This window comes from Rhinolophus sinicus, linkage group LG01 (assembly GCF_036562045.2).
Source record: "Rhinolophus sinicus isolate RSC01 linkage group LG01, ASM3656204v1, whole genome shotgun sequence".
NCBI classification, from domain to species: Eukaryota; Metazoa; Chordata; class Mammalia; order Chiroptera; family Rhinolophidae; genus Rhinolophus; species Rhinolophus sinicus.
In genome coordinates, this window is record NC_133751.1 from 159,685,897 (window position 1) to 159,709,117 (window position 23,221).

Below are 23,221 nucleotides of genomic sequence, written 5' to 3' on the forward strand. Positions count from 1 at the left end.
GATTTCTAAAACGGATGCAACAGTAGTGTTGCAAACAAAGTTAGCACTATATTTCTTAATGATCTAACGATTAAGTTGAGAGAACACAGTTTTCTTAAATATTATAATGTTTAGAGGGTTTTGGTTTTTTTAGGACAGTCTTAGCAAGTATGATGGTTCTAGTCTTACTTGCTCTAATGTTTAAAGGTGCAATTTTATGCCATTATTGAAAATTCTGATTTTAAAAATCTATATACCATATTATTAACATGTGTTTTCAATATGAGGCAGTATTTATGCAGTATTTAACAAAACACTAGGCTGCCAATAGAGTTCGGAGGTGGATATTCAGTTTACAGTGTACAAATTTAAAATATGCATCCCTTTAACAACGCTTTGTGTTAGCATGCAGCAAATCAAAATGGCGCTTAATATAAAAAGCTGGTTTAGGGAAATTTAATGAAAATCCTGTTCATAAATGTAATGCATATGTGTACTTTTAAGTTTTAGTTGCTTCATGTTTACACTCAGCTGTTCAACATAATTCAAATGTAATTTTACTTCATGCTATATTGTGGCTTTGTGTTTTGACTAATGTTCACCTTTCTGTTTTTGCACTAGATAAGAATCAATTCCTTGAGAAGAAATTTTTTATCTCTCTTAAATTCAGAATATTAAATTTGGAAAATCTAAAATTGTGTGTTATGTGGCTGTAAATGATGTACACGCTGTAAAATAAGATTGTCACTGTTACGTGGGATTATTATTTCTAAATGTTACTCATTGAAATGAGCATACAATAAAAAGCATTTATTGCAAAAAAAAAAAAAAAAGAATAAACTGAAAGTTTGATAAGACAGGATATTTACATACTCTCAAAGTATCTCCCTATAAAATACATTTTAACTACTAAGGGCAAAAGAGTAATTTATAGCACAAAAGCCTGGCAAGTATCACCTTAGTCAGCTGATCCACGTTAACAACACTAGACAGACGGGAAACCACTGTCACACGCCCCCAACAGGATGCAAGGAGGACGTATCATCACTTCCACGATAGCAAGGCAAAAGATAACGTTACCTGAATTTAATCATGAAGAAGTACTATACAACCCCAATTGAAGCAAAATAAATGACCTATAACCTCCAAAAGTGTTTAAGTCATCACAGTCAAGGAAAGACTGAGGAACTGTTTCAGCTGTAAAAAGACCAACGAAACATAACAACTAACTGCAATGTGAGATTCTAGACTGAATCTTTTTGCTATAAATATAAAATTATTGGAATAATTGACAAAACTTAAATGTGATGTGCAAATTAGATGGTAGTAATATATTAACGTTAATTTCTTGAGTTTCATGGTTGTATGGTGGTTTCGCAGAATGTCTTATTGTAGAAAACAGTATTTGGGGATAATGGGACATCATGTGGGCAACTTAGTCTTAAAAGATTCTGAACATAAAAAAAATATCAGGAATTTAAAAATTTTTTGAAGTTAAATTTAAAAAACATATAGAAGTTTAAGTTTTATATAAATAATATGCACTGTAATTCACTATATAACCATTATATAATTAGTATGTAGTTTGTAACAGTAGTTGTATGAGAAAAATGCTGCAAAACATACGGATTCTCTAATAATTCTCTATTTGTTTCTGGTTTATAACTTTCATGTTATGAGATGTCAAAGAGCAGAAAAACTATGTTCTGTACTGCAAGGTTAAGAGCAAACAGAATCATACTATACCAGAACAATTTCCAGACCTGAATAGAGATTTGAAGAGTGATAGTGATATCAGACAATTATTTGTCCAACTAGATAGTTTCCTTTTTTAAAAAATATGAAATGTGGGTCAAATTTGTTAAGCAAGATAGATGATCCTGTGGACTGTAGCATCAATATGCCCATGACATTTTGAATTCTATCATTCAAATGATTCAGTGGATGAAAGTATGTGCTTGACTTACATTTCTATCAAAAATAAATAAGAAGTAACTCACTTCATAGAACATAGCATGGGTAAACGACTCTTAACAAATGGGAGACAATAAATTTCTGGTGACTAGCTTCAGAAATTTCTAAAATGTGAATTTGACTGATCTAGTTAATTGGTTACAGACCTATAAATGTTGTAACCTCTTACCTTTAAAGCATATTTCAAAACAGATTTAAAATAAGGGTAATATTAAGTGTTTACTACAATGTACAGCATTCCCAAACATTTCTAATACAATTTATTTTATGAAATTGATTTGGAAAACATCTGACTGCCTATTGTACCCACTGCCATATTAAGAATAAGAGAGATGGTCCATGTCCTCCAAGTCAGCTTAGTAAGGAAGAGAAACAAATAAAACTACTACTACTAATTCTGTGATATACATACAATACCAAAGACATTCCCAGACTCTATGGGAACCTGGGGAAATAAGGCGCATACTGGAGCAGTCATCTCTCCTCAGCATCCATACTCCTGTCATAGAGTCTGACTACCAACAAAGGGCAATCCCATATATCCATTACCCTGACATACCTGGTTCAAGCAAACCAGGGGACACATCTGACCAAGTTAAGCCAATCAGATTACTGCTTCAGGAAATTTGTAAAAAGGAAAAAAGAAATTAGCCAAACCGAGGTGGGCACCAGAGATCCAAAAATCATACTTAGGACTGATGGGTATTTTCTGTCATGTTCATACTATTAAGAAATTAATGAAAGCCAGACTGGAGTAGGCATAGGAAAACAGCCAAGATGATGGAACGTAGTTTGTGATGCCTGACTATGCTTCTATGACTGGGTGACGTGAGAGTCTTCTGTACCCTGAGTATGAGACGGGGGGAGAGGAGAAAGGGAAGAAGAATAAATAAGTAACAGAGACCATATGTGGCCCCCATGAAGCCTAAAATATTTACTGTTTGGCCCTTTAAAGAAAATGTTTTCCTAACCCTACTGGAAAACATGGAAAGATTTCAATTAGGTGAACTAGATAATCACAGGGGCATGTTGGTAAGAACACTAATCGGAGTGTGGAGGATGGATTAGATAGGGCAACAACACTATGCATAAGAAAACCAGTACAAGTTACTGCTGAATTCGGGAAAGACAATGATGGTCTGAACTCAAGTAGTACCAGTTGAAATGAGAGGAAAGGACCAGTTTATGAAAAAAATGCTCTTAGAATAAGGCCTCATATCCTTAACATTGTTTCCGGACCTTTGCATGGATTGATTCCTGCCTCCCACTCCAGTTTTATGCTACCTTTTCATCTCTTGGCTCTAGTTATGCACACTTTTAATCAGCCCCATCTCTCAGCCTGGAATGCTCTTACTTCCCACTCATCTACCCCTTTCTTAAATAACACCACTCACCTCTGCTATCCCTCCACCCACTATCCCCCTCTACCCTGAAATTCAGATCTCTCTCTCAGTCACTCAGTCAATAAATATTTACTGAGTAAATATTTACTGAGTAAATATTCCTAGCAAGATGGTAGGAACTGTGCTAGACTCCAGACAGACACAGTCCCTGCCTTCATGGAATTTACATTTTATGAAAACTACTTCTAACCAAATCAGTCGACTTGAACATTTAAGTTGGAAAAGTAGTTCAAAATTATTTAACGTAGGTATCAGTGGGAATAATGCAGGAAAAAAATTATCAAGTCTTGCCACCCTTTCCTCCTTACACCAGCTTAAAATTTTTTACTTTTTCAAAAATATATATGTACATTTACATTATTTTCCAAATTTTTGTCAAAGTTAGAGTAACTGTATATTTACACATAGAGGTAGTTTCTTTTGTTCTAAACCTCCAGATTCAGATACAACAGCATAGGCCAATTTGCTTGTGTATCAATACATCTGACAAAGTCTATCACCAGACCACCCTATTTTGAAAGATTTTGTATGCCAGGCCACATTTATTAAATCAATATTTTCCTTCCATCTTTAGAAGCTACATCTCCAAGCTATAAATGGCTTGAGACCAGAAACCATTGCACTTTATAACTTTTAACATCAGCACATTGTGGCAGCCACATATTAGATGTTTAATAAAGGTATGTATTAAGCACTATATAACTTCCTATTAATGTTTCTGATCAGCATGAAATAATCATGGAATTAAACTTAGCTGATATAATTCAATCCAAAAGCAAACAACTCTGACATTTTAGTTAGCTTGTACAGCCTTAGAGTATTACCCAATACTTTTTGTCCAAAATATTTTTGAAATACAGAAAATACCTCCTGGAGTAACTCCTGTTATTATCCTTATAAAATTCTAGGAGAATTGGGACTTTCATACTGCGATCCTTTGCTATAGAGAAGGCTCCCTAGTCAGGTAAGTTTAGGAGCCTCTAGGTTAAACTAAATCAAACACTTTAATATAAGTCTTCAGTGTACTACTATGTGCTGCCATACACAGTAGCTCCAAAAGGACATTTTCAAATTTGCTGAACCTCAGAATTTCTTTTTTTTATTAAACACTCTCAGTATCGTAGGACACTAGCATTCTGAGGACTACTGTCTGAAAATATCTGTTGAATTCAGTAACATTTGAGACAGTCATAAAATAAAATACCATTTTTTTTCATTAAAAGCTTAAAATCTCTTACCTTTCTAGCTGGTGGGCCATGAGCTTTATTCACTTTGCTGCCAGGAATTCCCTCGGCTCTAATCAAGCAAGCAGTGTTTCTCAGGTTTCCTTCTACGTATCCCTATAGCAGAAAAAAGTGAACTCATTACTCTGCAAGATCTAAAGAAATAGCCTCATGCCGTCCAACTCCACTATAGCATTTTAAAAATGTGGATTTTATACTTAAAATGCACGTGAATTTTGCTTTCCATTCTATTACTTTTTATATAAAAGTTAAGATTCCCTCCAAAGTCTTCAGTGCTCCAGGAAGATGTTTATCCTGTGGCCTCCCATAACTTCCAGCACATTGCCACCTATCAGAGGTATGTTTTGAGGATGGACTACAGCAATGGAATCTTGGTGAAAGGAGAAAAATGAAGCTTTTTATTATCACAGCATCGGCAGTGCTGGCGTTGAGCATCACAATGCTTACTGTGGAGATTATAGTGTTTCTTACGTCAGTGCTGGACCGCAACACCCATGGGACCCACTATGTGCTTCTTACTAGGAAATAGCTTGACTTTTTTATACCTGAATCAGTTAGGATTAGGTTCATGTGAGTGACAGAAAACTCAAAATAACATTGGCTGAAATCAGAACTTTATTTCTCTCATATAAACACAGGCAGTCCAGAACCATAATCGTTAGGAGCCGAGGCTCCTTCTACTTTGTTGTTTTGCCATCCTTAACATGTGGCATCCTCTTCATGGTTTAAAATAACCGCTCAAGGTCTAGCCATTACATCTGCTGATCAGACAGCAAGAAGTGGGGAATGGGGGGGATAAGTAATAGCCTCCCTCTAGGGAAACTTTTCAAAAATCTCACAGGAAACTTCTATTGACATTGCATAGGCCAGAACTTAGGTCACACAGCCACAGCTAGCAGGAAAGCTGGAAAATAAATTCTTTATTTCGCCACATGCTCAGTTACAAATTGAAGCCATTTATAATAAAGAAAAATAGGAATGAATACTGGTGGACATTTTAGTAGTTTCTACCATCATACTCATCTCATTCTAAAATGTAAGATGGTTGGATACCTTGTAGGGCTGCCTTGGCAGTCTACTGAAGAAAGCTTTCAAAAGCAGAAAGTCCTGCCAAGTGGCCAAGGAGCAACACCAATGTTCATAAGGACTTCTCTACATAAGCAAGGCCAAGATGTAGGTGACAGAAGGGAAAGAATCTGAAGATCAGAATAACAATGCTAGAGTAAAGAAACAAGCTAAATGATTGTACTTGTGTAGGCAGTCCATGGAACACAGCAATCATTACATGGGACTGTTATGTAGGTAATGGGAGTGACCAACATGAGAGTGGGTAAGAACTTGGAAGAAAGTTGTTAGCAAATGCATTAGGAAAATGCAGTGAACAGAGAAGCAAGACGTAAAAGGGAAAGTAGACTTTCCTATACATTATTTGAGGCCTCAGCTCCCATAATTAGGCTATGTATGAACTTTGGAGATTTCCCTGTTGTACAGACTATTGCAAAGAAGGTTGCACTTTATCTTGAATAAGGTTGGCTGAAACAGCCTTAATATGTTTAAGAATTTAATGTGAATACCGGAAGCTAAAAAGACTACTTCAAAGCTGGCAACAAAATTATGCTCTATATACAGACTATTCCTTAAAGGGAAAGGGACCCAAACAGGATATACCACTATACAAACGTAAAATGGGGACTATAAATGAAGCAACAATTCAAAGGACAAATGGCTCTGTGGGATGGTGTTCTAGGTAAATTACTGCTATCCTACCCTAGCTACTGTACATGTGTTTCTTATATTTGTATATAATTAACCTGTGGGTAAAAGGTCGAATCTCTGCTGAAGGGGGCAAACACTGCTAATAGCAAGTATTCTAAAAAGAAGTAGTTATTGTGCCAGGAAACAGGACCCAAAAGGTAGACATCAACGTGAGAAATTAATTCTCTTGGACGTGGAGTCAGAAGACTCTAACATACTCAAGGGCAATCCTGGGTAGTAGAGAGGTTGGCTTCTGGCCTTGTGGGAAGACAAGAGCTAGCAAAAGAGAGACGGTCTTTCAAGGCAGCAGTGTTCAAATAGGTTTACGTATTACCAAAGGTTAACTAAGGCTTTCCAAAGGACATCTGAACAGGATAAGTTGTAACAAAATCAATTTCCATCTCTTCAACTTCCCTATATTTGCCTTCCTAAAAATGATCTGCCTACTTTCTTTAAATCGTCATTCTTCCGCATTTCAAAATTCATCTCTCTCACCCAGACCAAATCTTATTACAATGCATTACTCCAGGTTGTAAAAACCTCCATGGAACACAACAAGGGGATAATTTTATAGTGTCTTAAAGCTTCCATTAATCAAGGCACCATTAAACCTCAGACTTGTGTCTTTCCCTGTTTTATAAATATTTCTGTTATAGCAAAGCATGGCTTGAAGAATGGTGTTTTGCCCTGTGTTTAGGAATGCTCTGCATTCAGCTATATTGTACAGTGTGATGACAGGAACAATAAAAACTTTCATTTAATGATTGGCTCTTCCATCCTCAAAATACTGTCCATAAATGCACTGTCCTGACAGAGAGTTGCATGAAAATAAAGCAAAGAGGAAATAATAAGGAACTTTGAAAAGTTTAATTCATATTTGTTGCAGCGATAAGGTGATTAATAAAATACTGTAAAACATCAAAATATACTGGATCCAAATAAAATGTTAGAGACATGGAAATTAAATAAAAGTTCAATAATAAAAAGGAACAATGAAAGTTTCCAACTGTTAAAGATGAATTAATTCAAGTTTGTTTTTTAAAACCAATGATAACATCATATCACCATGGAAATTAGGTACTTCAAAATGGTGTCAATATCTACAAAAGCCAGAAATTTTATTTTTTTTCAACTACTTAAACTTATGATGAAAACTTTAGGAATCAATTTAGAAATGTGCAAGGGTACAGTTTATCAAAGTTTGTTTCAGGCTCATGTATGAGTGGAGTAGGCAGAACAGCCTTCCAAAGATGTCCACACAGTAATCCCTGGAACCTGTGAATAGGTTGTGTTACATGGAAAAATGGACTTTACAAATGTAGAAAGATTACAGAGCCTAAAACAGGAAGATTATCCTGGGTTACCCAGGCGGCCCAATCTAATTACATGAGCAGAGAACGTTCTCCCTTTGGAGCCAGAGAGAGCCAGCTGCAGCAGCAGTCAGAGATTAGAAGCCTGGGAGAGACTTGACCTGCCATTACTGGAGGAAAGCAGCATTCAAAGCATTTCAGCTTCTGCGAACAGTCAGAAGAGGGACCTTGGTCCTACAACTGCAGTCAGCTTACAGTCTCTGCATGAACCTAGAAGTGGATTCTGCCCCACGCCCTCCAAAAAAGAAATGAAGCTCTGCCAACATACTGATTTTGGCTTTGTAAGACCAGAAGCAAGGGCCCAGACTTCTGACCTACAAAAACTGTGAGACAAATTTGTGTTGTTTTAAGATGTAGAGTATGTGGTAATCTGTGATGCAGAATTAGATAATAGAATGAGCAAAAACGTTGAAGGACCCAGGAGGACAGGCTGCGTCCCAGTCTTCAAGGGCAGCGACACCTCAGACACAGAGTTTTGTCTATGCTATAAATTCCTTCTTATATCTTGGTCAAGCGCCACGAAATGCAAGGACTGATCCTAGGGCTCACCGTGGGAATAGCAAACTGGGCCTAATGACAAACTTAAATCTCAGAGTTTGAAAACCTGTAGCTATGAGCTGGTAAGGTTACAGTTGAGTTTTTATATTAGAAAAATTTTAAATGGTATGATTTCACTAAGATCCACTCTGGTAAGAAACAGTATACCAGTTACAGGGTTGTTAAAAAGAATAAATGAAAATAATATATGAAAAATACATATTATAGTAAATGGTATTCACTCAGTAGCTATTAAGTTTATTAGCAGTTTTACTGTATTTTATTTTGACTTTAAATGTATTTTCCTAATGCTTAATTAATCCTAATCTTACTACCTTCTTTATTTTTAAAACCAGTAACTGAGAACGACATGTTTAACTCTTAGAAGATTTTTACATTAGTCTTTAACCCATGAGTTTGATGTCATCCCATAAGGCTATTTGGTACATAACGCTTAGTTCATCAATGTAAGGAAACCAAACTCCTCAGATGTGAGAAAAACATAAGCCCAGCTTTAATGAGGAAAGCAGCAGTTTAATTCTGCCCCACTCAGAGCGGGCATGACAGAGTCCTTCACACATATCCAACTCCCACGAGTGTACTAGGGTTTTGATGAAACTCCTCAAAGTTCATGGGATACATAAAGAACATCACAGACTTTTCTCAAATATTGTATTCGTGAAAGTACATTATTAGTAATGTGAATAGTGATATCAGCCTAACATCTCAAAATATAATTTAATAAAAATATCAGTAGCCCAATTTTTAAGTTAAACTTCCTTTTTTAAGTGAGTCTTGATTACTCCCAGACCTTTAATCCGTAAGTGATATAAGCAAATTCTTGTTTTAAAATTTAAAATTACAACAGAACATTAAACATATATACATACAAAGAACTTACAGATTAATGGTTACGAATATGAACAGTGCTAATGCAAGCTTTTACTAATAACATCACTTCAGATTTGGTAATCATATCTGTTATATAAATAATGTCCACAACATTGTTTTTGCTCAAGGTAGATATATAAAATGTACATATCAATGCTTTTTTTCTTACTAAAAACTTATCTTTTGTAAAATTAAAAATAGAAATTCATACCTACCCAAATATATTACAATAATTCACAATCTTCATCATTATTAAGAGTACATGAATAATAAATTCTCATTATTAAGAGAACACACAATAAGATAAGGTCTGGGTTAAGTACAATTCCCATCACAACACTGGTAAGCTCCCCTCTCCTCTCCTCAAAGTATGTCAAAATTCAAGTAAGTGAAAGAGATGTACAGGAAAACCCTCAATTCATAATCTATATTTCAACAATTATTAAAAACCTTCCTTATAAATGATAAAAGACACCAGTGACTCTTGACACTGGTTGAGAACCAATGATGTAGTTATATTAGTTGATAATTAGTAACAAATTCAAAAGAACAAGGATTAGAAATGTGCTACATATTTTAATTTAATCATCTCTTCCACTATGGAGAGGAAGAATGAAAGTTCTCACTGAAATGTTTATAAAGTGGGATTGGTGGAAAATAAAATAATAATTGTGTTTTATGGAAATCATAATATCACAATTTATCAGCTCAAAATATGGATATGCTATACTGCATGAGCTTTGTATAGAAAAAGTCTAACTCGGGGAGAAGGCGGGTATGTGAACAAAAAATATGAGATATTCTCTCACATGGATTTATGAAAATTCTATGAAAACCCATCTATATTGCCAAAGCTACCAAAGAGATGGTTGATATACTACCTTCAAGCCACATCACACACACGCCTGGAGAGGCTGTGATAAATTATTGTTCTGAATGAACTTTAACAATAATTACCACACCATATACTCAGTACTCATTAAGTTCCTAATACTGTTCTAAGCATTGTATATACATTATTTGAATTACCACAAGCTAGGAGTTAAATATTATTCTCAAAGATAAGGAAACTGAGGCACAGAGAAGTTATATTATTTGCTCAAGGTGACACAGATAAGTGGTAGAACCATGACAATCTGGCTCCTAATAATTGCCCTAAAACATTGATTATATACTTACTATGTACCAGAAAATGATATTGAGGAAACAACAACTCCAGTTAGCTACAACATGCACATTCTTTATTTCAACGGTTACCTATATGGAAATGTTACTGTGAATTTTTATAACTCATAGATCTATAGTTCAAAAAGTAGCTCTTACATTAAAAGAAACTGGCATAAGACCCAACATGTAAACTATGTAAAACTGCATAAAATTTAAGTACTATTAGATTGTCAAAAAATGTCAGTAATCTTTCAAGAGAAACAAAGTGAAATGACAGAAAATATGCAATATACAGTATCTGTTCCAGCACATAGATAGCTCACTGGTAGATAATACAGATTGGTATGATCAACTAAATAATACTGCTAAAGAAACACAACTTATTCCCATTAACAATTCCTCATTAAGTAATCGTACTTTATTAATAAACATAACTCCAAAGGTGGTAAAATCATGACAAAGTTGGTGCATTCATAGTCTGATTATGGTGTAAACTTGATCAACTGTTTGGGAGGCAAAAATGTGGCAACCATAGAAACATTTATATCATTTGACCTAGTAATCTCATTTGAAATTAGTACTCTATGGAAACAATTCAAAATAAGAAAAAAGATATGTACAGAGATGTTCAATTCAGTGTTAAAATAGGCAGAAACTGAAGACAATCATTTTCCTGTTGTTCATTTAAAATTAAGGAAATTTTAAGTCATTTGGTAAATATCATGTTAACTATTCAATAAATAAAAGGAAACACACAAGCCCAAACAGCAGAATTAGAAAAACAAAGCTATAAAATTGGGGTAACAAAGGTTTAGGATGAATTAGGCAAACTAAAGAGCATTTAAGAAACATATTTATAAACTTAATTATAGATGGTGGTAACCATATACTACCAAAATAAGCAAAATGCACTTGGTATTTTGCCAAAATGGCTTTTGCTAATTACAATCATTCCCCCTCTGTCTTGCCCCACTAATCTTGTTGAGAATCGCCGTGGTAATAAGCTATTACTACTGTAGGGAGTGCTTTCTATTCCTTGGGTATTAAGACAGAGAAAATGGTTGAGAACCTCTATCTTTAAGATACAGAACACAGACATGGGTGACTGGGACTTGCCCCCAAAGCATTCTGTTTATTCACATCCCTTCTTACTGCAAAAAAAAAAAAAAAAAAGGAAAAGTTTTTAATCACTTTACTGACACTGTCAAAATGTCAAGAAAAAAAGCATCACTAAATGTACTTAAAAATGTAAACGAATGTACCAGTTTCAAGGTTAACAGAATAAATGAAAATAGTATATATAATATACAGAGGGTGCCAAAACAACGTATACAGAAAGGAAAAAACTGTACTAAAATTACACTGACGGTAACCACTTTGAGCACCTCTTGTAACTGCGGAAGTCAAATGTGACTTGTACTCATCTTTTGTTATCGCTATATATGGAGTATTACAATTTTAATACAGCTTTTTTCTTTCTTAAAATGTGTATACAATTTTTGGAACCCTCTGTATATGTATTTCTAATTATTAATTATAACATATGACATATTTATAATAACATATGTAAAAGAATTCCAATTATTGTTGGCCTTAAAGATCCACAAACTTTCTTAAATGCCTATGAAACTATACCTTATTCTAACTTTTTAACCTTTAGCTCAAGAAAGAGAACAAAAGAAATAAAATGTTTTGTGGTGTTTTTCCCTAGAAATAGGTAAATACTATCACTATTACCCAACCATTAAAAACTACATTAAGAGAACATGTAGCATTTTAGGTAAGTTAGCCTCAAGGAATAGGTGTGAGTATAGGATAAACGCAGAAATACTAAGTTAAACTACTGACTATAGCAATGCAAATTTATAGCTTTTTTGTTTAAGTACATTTTAATTACAGAGAATAGATAACAAGTACTACATGTATTGATTTCTATAAGGATCAGCTGAATTTCCAATTGTTGTTATTGGGTTTTAAACGAAGTTTGATTATTTGCCGAAGCTGATACAGATAATAAGATCCACAGAGTTGATCTAACATGATCTAACAATTTTAATACCAGCAGAGAACATATAAATCATTAAAACCCAACTTTTCCAAATTACAAAAATTTAGGTAGAAAAAATGTAGATGATTTCTTGAGAGGTAATACTATTTACAAGTAGCAGACATTCGATGCATAGCATGTAATTTTTTGATATTCATAGCTTCCAAATACCGAATACCAAAAACAATCATCCCTGCAAATTATTTGTTAAAAGAGCTGACATAATAACCATTTCTACTTTTATCTTAGTTGAAAAATATGAAACAAAAACTCCAACTAAAAAAGTAAATACAGGGATTTCTGGAATACATATTTAATAGAATAGAATATAGTGCCCCAAATATGAAATATTCTAATAAGGTATTTAAAAAAGAACTTTCAGGAAATGCAATCAGATCTACAGAAGGCATTATATACCTTAAAAACACACACAAAAGTCCCTGAAAGCTCCTTTCTTACTGACAATTCAAACACAAACAACTAAATTCTAAATTACCACAATATTATATTTCAAATAATTAAAAATGTAATGGCAGTAGCATCTTCTCAAACAAAGATTAAACATGTTTTAGGAAAGCAGCATACACACCACTGTAAATTTGGAAGATTCCTATAAATTACAAAGACTAGGATTGTTAATTGTTAATTATTGATGGCCTTAAAGATCTATGAACTTCCTTTATTCTGTTACTTGATCTTCAGAAAGACATCTTTTTTTTATAATACATACTTTATATCAATATTCCCGCAATTTTGAAAAGTGTACAGTGGATTCCTCAAGTCAGTGTAGCAAATTGAATTAGAAGACATAACTGCTACTAAATGTGTCAGTAGGGCACTTAACCCTGTAGGGTTGACTTTTTAACAAGCTACTCACCTTCACAGCTTTGTTACAATGGACTAAGAATACATGGTTATTTAAAGATTATGCCTAGAAAGGCTATTACTGACAATGCCAGTGGTTATGAATTTCTTCAAATAGGACAAAAAGTGTGCTCAGAGAACAGTTTTGTTCTGCTTTCAAATACATACATTAAATTTATGCATTGTTACCGGTTCCATAATTTAAAATTCCTAAGAAAGTGTAGCTTTCACATTATAATTTCGGGATTACTCAATAGACCTAAGGTCCATCAGGAGTTATCACTTTCATACCATCGTATTCACTGTAGTTTTGTTCTTGGCCTCATCAGTTTTAAGACTCCCCATTAAGCAAAGACAGTTTTATACTGCCTAAGGGCACAAAAGTAGTCCCAGGTCTTTCACCCTCACCCGCCTTGCAGCCTCGGTTCAATGAGCGAACACAGAACTCGCTCTCTCTCTCTGGCCCTTCGGACATTGATAAAAAGCACAGGTTATTTCCCACCAGAAGCTCTGCAGTGCACCCAAGGAGGTAAAATATGGGGGAAAACACAAGAATCAATCTGCACCCACACCTCAGCCCCGCCCCAGCGGGAAAAAGTGGGGGGTGGCGGGGGCAGCAAGGACAGAAAAGGCCGAGACTTCCAAGTCCCAGGTTCTCCACACCATTTGTTCTATCGTGTTCCACCGCAGCCAGAGACCCTGACCCTATTTTCAGCCGCGCCTCCCTACCCACCTCCCCGCCACCATCACAAACACAGTCCCCAACCACTGAGTCCTGGGTGGGGAGACCAGAGCCAACCCTCCTCCAGGGTTGAGGCGGTCTCCCCGAGCCCTGGGCGCATCCGATGTGTGGCCCAGGGCCCTCTCAACTGACCAGAGAAGATAAACCGAGGGGAGGGGTCTCAGAGCCGTTATTCCTTTTTCCTCTTCGTTAGGAAAGCGTGCGAGCGGGGAGGGGCCGGAACAACGAACACCGGTTACCTAACGGTCCGGCCCGGCCGGTCGGGCTCTGGCAGCAGACGCCGCGCGGCCGCCGAGGCGGCAGCACAGCCACAGTCGCCGGGAGGCTAGGAACCGAGGCAGGAGCGCCCGAGGTGATGGGGAGCGGGGGGTGGAGACTATGGTGAGCAACGTCGCCATGTTAGTGCCTTCTTTCTCCGTATCCCTACAGTGTCTAGTCCTGTGGCCCTCTCCCCATCATTACTCACCTTTCCAGGTCACTCATTCATGGTTCTTTCGGTCGCCAGCGAGGCCTGAGCTCAACCGTGTTTACAAACTACCCCTGGAGGAAAGGGCTGAACGGCACTTTAAAGGCCACGGGCTCCCACAGGCTTCCGTCCTCTCTCGCGAGATCGGATTGACAAGCCTTCTCCCCGCCCCACTCCCGGCATTCCCCCCCTTTCTTCTCGTGCCCCTCCCCTCCACGCTCACGCCCCTTCCTCCCTTCTTTCAGACCGAGCGCCTCGGGGTCAGGTGATGCCGTCAGGCCTGAGGGGAAGGAGGCGGAACTTCAGGAAGGCGGGGATGGAAGAGGCGGAACCAAAGACACTCAGTAGCTGATGATTGGACGAAGCGCCCGGAGGGCGGGCAGCAGTTCTGGAGGGGGCGAGACCACAGAGCCAATGGAGGTGTCTCGGTAGCCCGGCCCTGCGGAAGCCTGTGATTGGCAGCCGGCTGGGTGTGGGGCGTTGGGGCAGGTGGAGGGTGAGGTCAGGGGAAGCGTTTGACGGTGTGCGGAGAGGCAAGGTGAACTCTGGAAAGGCTGTGAGTGGCCAGGGAGAGCGCGGGCTGAGTTCCCCGAGCCCAGCCCCGGGAGCCCAGTATTTCCGTTGCTGTCACTTCCTGGCCCTGGGTAGGACGAAGGTGAAGCACAGGGAGGCGCGCGCCTAAACCCATCTTCCGGTACCCTGAAGCCTGAGAGGGGGAGTTTGGATTACGCTGAGGTTTGGAAGGGGCGGAGTTTGCCGGGAAAAAACCCGCAAACCAGCTACAAGCTTAAAGCGGGAAAGCAAGTATGTCAGTTCTAGAAAGAAAAAACCTTTACTCTGAATGGCGTTCGAATTTCACTAAGCTATAACTAGAAGTGATTCTTTTAGCTCCTAAGCACCTGCCGCCTTTCCCGGAAAATAAGACCTAGCTGGACATTCAGCTCTAATGCGTCTTTTGGAGCAAAAATTAATATAAGATCGGGGTCTTATGTTAGATAAGATGGGATCTTATGTTAGATAAGACTGGGTATCATAGTAAAATAAGACCAGGTTTTATATTAATTTTTGCTCCAAAAGACGCATTAGAGCTGATTGTCCGGCTAGGTCTTATTTTCGGGGAAACATGGTAATAGTGTAGTGTATGTATGATGTTAGCATATAATTATGTTCGAAGTAATGTACCAAAAGGAAATAGAATGCCTTTTACTGTACCACGGTAATTTAAAACAGTGCAAGAACTTGTTTGTAAGAAAAGTCTCCCATATTATGGTGTATCCCATTTTATTAATTTTCCTTTACTTAGCAGTTATAGATAAAACTTATCAATTTAGTAGAGATAATTTCAAATCTTTAAAACATCAACAACTCTATTTTAGAGAGACCCAAAGGACACCAGATTAGAATATGGCATAGAGATGGCACTCTTTCCACAATACTATCCCACTGCTTAATAGGTGGCTGCAATGCCAAAGAAATGGCTGTCAAGCTTTCAAAGTAGTTCTTTAAGAAGAGGAGAGGGGGAGATGACTTGATTAATTTAACATGAGAGACAAAAGAGACCATATTTACTTCTCTGCCTTCACTGTCACAGATAAACTCCTAAAAACACAGAAGTACAGTGCTGAAAATATTTCTTAATGTTGGTCTATGATTCTCTATACAACTTAAATATTTAAATGTTAACTTTAGGGATATTGATTGTTCAATAAATGCATAGTAGCACAAATTGAAAAATATGACCAGGGTCCCTGTAAAAATTTCCATTAACTACTTTTTTAAAAAGCAAGTTATTTTCAGTTTCTTGTTTTCCACTGGTAGATGCTGATTTCTAGTCTTCAAAAAAATTATGAGTAAATTTTAAGTACTAACATAAAATGCACTCACAAACATCTCTAAACCAAAGTGAAACCGAAATTGTTAGAAGATTGTGGGGGATAGTATTTGAGAGTAAATGAACCTGCAGTTCCATAATGGTATTTGGCATAAAAGTGAAATTGTAATGGCACTGGGCCTTTTAACAGGTTTCTGGCCTGTATACATGTACGAGAGCCAACTCACTTTTAAAACTAATTTCATTACAAGAGACCAGAAAGAAGCCAGGTTATTAACACTGTTTACTTCTCAAATTAAATGAAAGTACCCTCCCTATATAATATTAATAACATTGTAGTAGAGTTAGTGTGTAGTGTAATACTATCAACAAAACCTCAGCAGCTGAGATTACTGATGATGAACATGCTAATGGACAAAATGTGCAACTAACAAATCACAACTTGTTAGGTCTAGAATGCATTACCTAATATGGTGCTGCTTCTCTCCATCCCCCAAATTGTCTAATGTGAGAAGAAGAAAAAAGCTATAAATGCTATGACATTTTAAAAGAAGTTTGCATTGATTAGAGTAGTTTTTTAAACTATGATTTTTCATTCACATATCAAAAATTTGAAATTCTTTTCTCCAATTTTGATTTGTTTTCAGTTGACAGGTTCGGTTTTAAATTTTTCTTTGTCCCTATTTCTCCAGTCTAAGTAATTATCTACGTAATGCACTAGAGCAGGGGTGACCAAACTGTGGCCCGCGGGCCAACTGCGGCCCACGATCCATTTTTTGTTGGCCCGCAGCAAATTCCAAAAATATATTTAGTTTACTTAAATAAACCAGGTGAGGCAATACGTACTTCACCTCGAGTGAGTGGCCCGGCTGTTTGTGCATTTTACCGCGTATGGCCCTTGGTGGAAAACGTTGAAGAAAGTTTGGAGACCCCTGCTCTAGAGGAACATGTTATTTTAAAGAAAGTCTTTCAGGAGTCCTCTTAGACAAGAGAAGAATCATTAGTAATACAAATAGTACTCTTATCTGCAGTGAGAATGCCATTTTTAGCCAATTTTCTAAAGAGAAGGTATAAAGTGAGATAAAGGAGATCAGGGAGAAAACAGGTGGGAAGGATGCAAATCTGTTCTATATGCATGTTGACAGCCTGGCGGTTAGCAAAGGCTTTCACTTTATTTACATATTTCTAGCTCCACAGCAGTTCATTTACTATATAGCTTTTCTACAAGTGGAGAACATTGGTGTAGACAAAATGCATGTAATTATTTTTGGTTCTGATCCTGTGAATGTATAAGTCTCATATTTCTCCATATCCTCATAAAATGCTTTCTTTGTGTTTCAATTTTTTTCCCCACTTCCTCAGTATTCCCCCAAAAGCCCTAATGGTCTTTCCAATCTTTTCTTTACGAATGCAGGAAGCTTCTTCTGGACCCCTTCTTTGCCTGCCTTATTATTCCATGCATGCGTCTACCCAACTTACTCCTAGGAAAATTAGTAAGGATCTGGTAAACCTCCTTTAAGAACTCAGGATAAAACTGGCATCCTTTATTACAAGAACAAGTTATGAGAAGAAAACTTGTTTCTATTGCAAAAGTACCCATTACTAAATACCACACAAATATAATAGTGGCCTCTAAATGCTCTCAAAACTTTCGAAGTGCCACATATGTGTATTTCCACCTTGTTTAAAAGTATTATGTGGTTGTTAAGCCATTTTATATTATTGCTTATAAGAATTCTACTCAAACCTTGCTCAAATTAGATAGATAAGGAGGGAAGATTTAATTTATAAAACATAGCTTCTGTTTGTCTATAGCTAAACAAAACATAACATACTCCAGGGTATCCCTTATATCTGCCTTGGACTCAGGGAAAGAGCCTCTGCATTTTCCCAGGTATCTGCAAGATGTAGCCCAGTACAGTGCATTAGCTGGGATTTTGCCAGTGAGCTCAGTAGGGTGTGTGGTGTGTGTGTGTGTGTGTGTGTGTGTGTGTGTGTGTGTGTGTGACAAAAGGCGTGGAAGAAGCAGAGCATGATTATCCACCTACCTGATATCAGAGAGATGAGGACAGCATGGCCTTAGACATTTCAGTTGATTTTTAGGGTAGCTTCTATCTCATGGCAGGTCTTCTTTCCCCATCTCTGACAGCCCAGGGTGCACGTTGCCGAAATGACCTGTTATAGTTACCTGCCAGTGCCTATCCTCACTATGGAAATGTCGATTCAGAACATTTCACTGCAGGGAGGACCATGTCCACCTCCCACCCCCAATCTTTGGTTTCTCAAAATAATTTATTTATTGTGTGTGGCATTGTGGGGGAATAAATGAGAGGGCTGTGTTTATCTTCAAATCATACCAATTAGTTTATGCCAGCTTCAGTGAGACCAGCCCAAGGACAGAGAATGGAATTTAAGGGCCTTATTTTCATCTTTCATACCAATACCTTCAACCAATCTTTCATCCCACTCACTAGAAAGAAGGCTTTTCCTTATATTCTGCTTTCCAATAAAAGTAGATAGAATCTCTCAAGGGTAAAGCCTTTTGTCTGGCATTCCAGTATCTGCCCTCCATGGCTAATCTATTTGTCAACCTGAGGCCCACATAATACAAAAGCCATGAATTCCTAGTGCCAGAAACCAAGGAGGGTCTCGTCAAGTGGACCCTTCTGGGCCTTTAGACTAATACCTGGCTCTTTCCAGTTACCTTCTTACCTTAGATACAGGCTTCTTGGATTAACTGTCAACCGAATGCTCTATCTCTATAGTTCATTACTCATAAAGCTGAGATTTATTGAGCGTGAAAATGTCAGGCACTGTTTCTGGCCCTGAGGCTACAACTATACGCAAGACAAAGTCCCTTAACGAGAGTCTCAAGGGAGAGAGGAGACACAATACATGTATAGACAATGAGATAATTTAAAAACTGGTAAGTGTTATTCAGAAAATACAGCAAGGGTGTGACAACATGCAGTATTATAAGCTTACTTTTATATGACTTTAGAGGACTTGAGAGCTACAGACATTTTAGATACCTCGAGAGATGGATAAATGCTTTGAGCTGTCCCTTTAGATACAAGTCTTGAGGGAACAATACTGAGCTGTCCAGGGACTGAAAGACTCAGCCAACCTGTGTAGCTATTTGAGGAGGCAAACCTTGGGACTCGCGTATAAGAGGAGCAGATTCTGGAGTCTCCGTGGCTGGGAAGTGCTGACTAAAAGCTGTTGTTTAATGGCAGCCACTGCCAAGAACCAGGATCCTCTTAGGAGTCTGCCAAGAATATTGTAGTATGTTAGCTCCCGCTAATAGGTGAAACAATCAGAAGCCCTTGGATTTACGAGTCCCTGTTGATCTTCGGTCAATTCCTCTCTTCAATATTTAAGCTCTCTTGAGAATGGAGCTCTAAGGTACTAAATTTCTAAGAGGAGATCATTGCATCATTCAAGAGAAATAAATACAGATTCTGACTAGGAACCTGGGCCAATTTTTAGAGATTATAAACAGATGGATAACTGAAAGGATGTGATCTAGGGAGACAGAAGATACAGGCATTCCTCAGAGATACTGTGGGCTCAATTCCAGACCACCATAATAAAGCGAGTATTGCAATAAAGTCAGTCGTAATCTTTTTTTGCTGGTGGAGGGTCTTGCCTTCACTTTATTAAAAAATGCATCACCTGTGAACTGCAATAAAGTGAAGTTCAATAAAAGGAGGTATGCCTATGGTTGTATTATTGTATCTGCTTCTGCATTTGATCTGTTGCAATATGTTGTTTTGGTTGAAGTATATGATGAAAATCTAGCCCCACACAGCTATGTAAATGGAAAAGGGAGGACCTCATGAAGCCCTGAAAGGGTCTTGGGGCCCTCAGAAGTCCTCAGACCACACTTTGATAATCACTGATCAGCAGTACATTCCAATGCGAGGGGGGGGAAAGTCTCCCAATGAATGAAAAGTAGTCTGAATCCAAGTCTGGATCACCGTGTGCTGGAAATGGCAGTGTTCTAGTACAGTGCTTCTCAAAGTTTAATGTATATACGAATCACCTGGAATCCTTGTTAAAATTCAGGTTCTGATTCAGAAGTTCTGGGGTGAGGCTCTAGAACAGGGGTGTCCAAACTGCGGCCCGCAATCCATTGTTAATTGGCCCACAGCAAATTCCAAAAATATATTTAGTTTACTTAAATAAACCAGGTGAGACAATGCGTACTTCGCCTTGAGTGAGTGGCCTGGCTGTTTGTGTATTTTACCACATATGGCCCTTGGTGAAAAACGTTGAAAAAAGTTTGGACACCGCTGCTCTGGAGCCTGTATTTCTGACAAGCTCCCAGGTGAAGCCAATGTTGCTGACCATTGAGTAGCAATGCTCTGGTTATGTTACACGCATCACCAGGAAGCCTATAAGAGCATGCGCAAGTGAGCTCAAGTGTTGGGGGTGGTGGGGTACTGGGGAGGGTAAGATAGGGATGGGCAGAGGGAGGAGAGGAGTATAAATAAACTCGTGGTCTTTTTTTTTAATCTATAAAAAGATATTTTCTTATAAATCCTACACTATGACAAGAAATGTAGAAAAAAGATTGTATTATAAATCCTACACTGCTACTTTGTAACTATCTCTACATCAAAGCAAGCTAAGGCACAGTTGCTATTGACAGAGACAGAATCCAACTGCCATGCTTGTTGAGGCACAGGAGGATGGCATTAGATCTGAAAAAATAATTTTTGCCTCTAATAATGTGAAAAATTGGGCAGCTAATTGATGAACTCGGTGTTTGGGACTTAAGTCCATAATATTCTCAGTAGACCTATACCAGGATCTTACTATTATATGCTCAGCATGTAGAAAATTCAACTAATTAATAATTTTATGTGTAGAAATCACAGTGTTTTAAAAGGCTTTGCAGAGACTAGTACCTAGTCAATACAAACTCTTCCTCTCCCAAACACTCAACACCCAAATCAAACCATGTTGGCTAAAATTACTTAGTAGAATTTAAAACTTACAGCAGAAGTATGAGTATAGTTTATTTGGTTCTCAAATGTTACTTCCCATTTGTCTACAATCCTTCCTTAAACTTAACTTCAATGGCATTCATTTCTACCCACCTGTAGCCATCAGCAACTTGATCATAAATTGCAGGTTCACTACAAATGCATGTTATCTACCTGGAGCTGTGTCCTTACTGCTGCTCTGCACTTACTCACATCTACTTCATACCGTACACCATACCTTTTCTCTTTTCAAGCCCACGAGTCTCTCTGTAAGATTATACTTCAATTTTGTTTTTAAAATTCTGTAACAAAACAAAAATGATCACTTCTCCCAAGTTAGCCTTTTCCTTGCCGTCCCTAACATAATCATTCTAAAAATCAAAGCATGGATGTCATGCATGGTGTCAGGTGGGGTCTCTGCTCCCACTTCCCACACAAGAACGCAAGGATATGGTGAGGCCAAAAAGGAACACCCACAGAGCCATAGATAGAGGAGTCATACCACTATATTCTTGCTGGCAGTGGGTTGGAGACACAGGAAGCAGGCGCCACACGAACTGCAACCTGCCGTCCACTTCTCTGCCAACCAACCAACCTCACTTGCTAACTGCAATCCGCTCTTGGTAGCTCAGCCACCATCTTCTTGCTAGCCCCCATTTTCTGCTAGCGTAGCCACAGCAGTTATATTAGTGGCCAATGGCTCACTGGTTACAGCTGACGGCCAACTAGCCACAGCTGATGGCCATCCAATCACAGTTGATGGTCATTTACTACCTGAGCCAGCACCTTTCCACGTGAGGCCAAGAGCCTGGAAACTGCACTCTAGGCTGTCCCCACAATGGACTTTGGAATCAAGGAAGATCTGAATCTGGATCCTTTGCCACTTAATGGCTATGTAATTTTGGGAGTTGTTTAACCCGAGTCTCTTTTTTCTGCCTCTTGGAAAGTAATCCCAGTGACGTAGCATATGTGAAGTCCCTAGCACAGGGAGTGGCACCTAAATTTGATGCATACACCCTCTCCTCTCCTAACTGGTTCCCAAGGTCTAGATACCAATTCCTACTGATAAAACTTAGGCTTTTAAAAAATTCATCCTAGACTAGGCCCTCATTACCTCAGCAAAGCTCCTATAGAGGGGCCGGCCCGGTGGCTCAGGCGGTTAGAGCTCCATGCTCCTAACTCCGAAGGCTGCCGGTTCGATTCCCACATGGGCCCGTGGGCTCTCAACCACAAGGCTGCCAGTTCAATTCGACTCCCACAAGGGATGGTGGGCTGCGCCCCCTGCAACTATAAACGGCAACTGGACCTGGAGCTGAGTTGCACCCTCCACAACTAAGATTGAAAGGACAACAACTTGACTTGGAAAAAAGTCCTGGAAGCACACACTGTTCCCCAGTATAGTCCTGTTCCCCTTCCCCAATAAAAATCTTACAAAAAAAAAAGAAAAAAAGCTCCTATAGAAACCACTGATCACTACTGGCTCTAGTCCATCCTGCACACGGGTCTTATATTAATCTTTCTAAAACACAGCTCTAAATCTTCAATGGCTGGCTGTGGTCAGATGAATAAAACCTACATTGTTACATCTGCCAGTTTACATCATCTGGCCCCAGCCTACCTTTGCAGCCTTATCTCACACTATTCCCCTTCCATACCCATGCAGCTTTTTTTCTCACATACCTTTCCTGATGCTATTCACTAGCCAAGATACCCTCTTCTTCTGGCCTGTCTTCATTCTACCAGTTCCTTAAGGTTTATCCTAATTTGTAGATGAATAACACTTTTTCATGTGATTCCATCGCTGGAAATTCTTTCTACCTCCTCCGAACATCTTAGTACTTACTGACGTTCTTCTGGAACTCACCATTCTACTTTGCTTTAGTTATTTCCACATATACCTAGTGTTTGTGGCTAGATGACAAATTTCTCTTTAGTTCAAACACACATTTCATACTCAAAC

The 23,221-nt window shown here is 38.2% G+C and overlaps 1 protein-coding gene across 6 annotated transcripts in view; it reads right to left on the minus strand.

Moving 5' to 3' along the window:
* ATF2 (activating transcription factor 2) overlaps window positions 1-14,593 on the minus strand; it is a 73,695-nt gene extending 59,102 nt beyond the window's left edge. For 2 of the 6 annotated variants that reach the window (XM_019727477.2, XM_074338262.1), the window contains exons 1-2: window positions 14,440-14,593; window positions 4,595-4,696 (exon numbers count right to left, since the gene is read on the minus strand). The gene's annotated coding sequence lies outside the window, so the exon portion shown is untranslated. Of the gene's footprint in view, window positions 1-4,594; window positions 4,697-14,212; window positions 14,332-14,439 lie in introns of those variants that run through there. The other 4 variants (XM_074338286.1, XM_074338282.1, XM_074338270.1 and 1 more) reach the window with 4 other exon arrangements.
* Window positions 14,594-23,221: the final 8,628 nt, after the last annotated feature.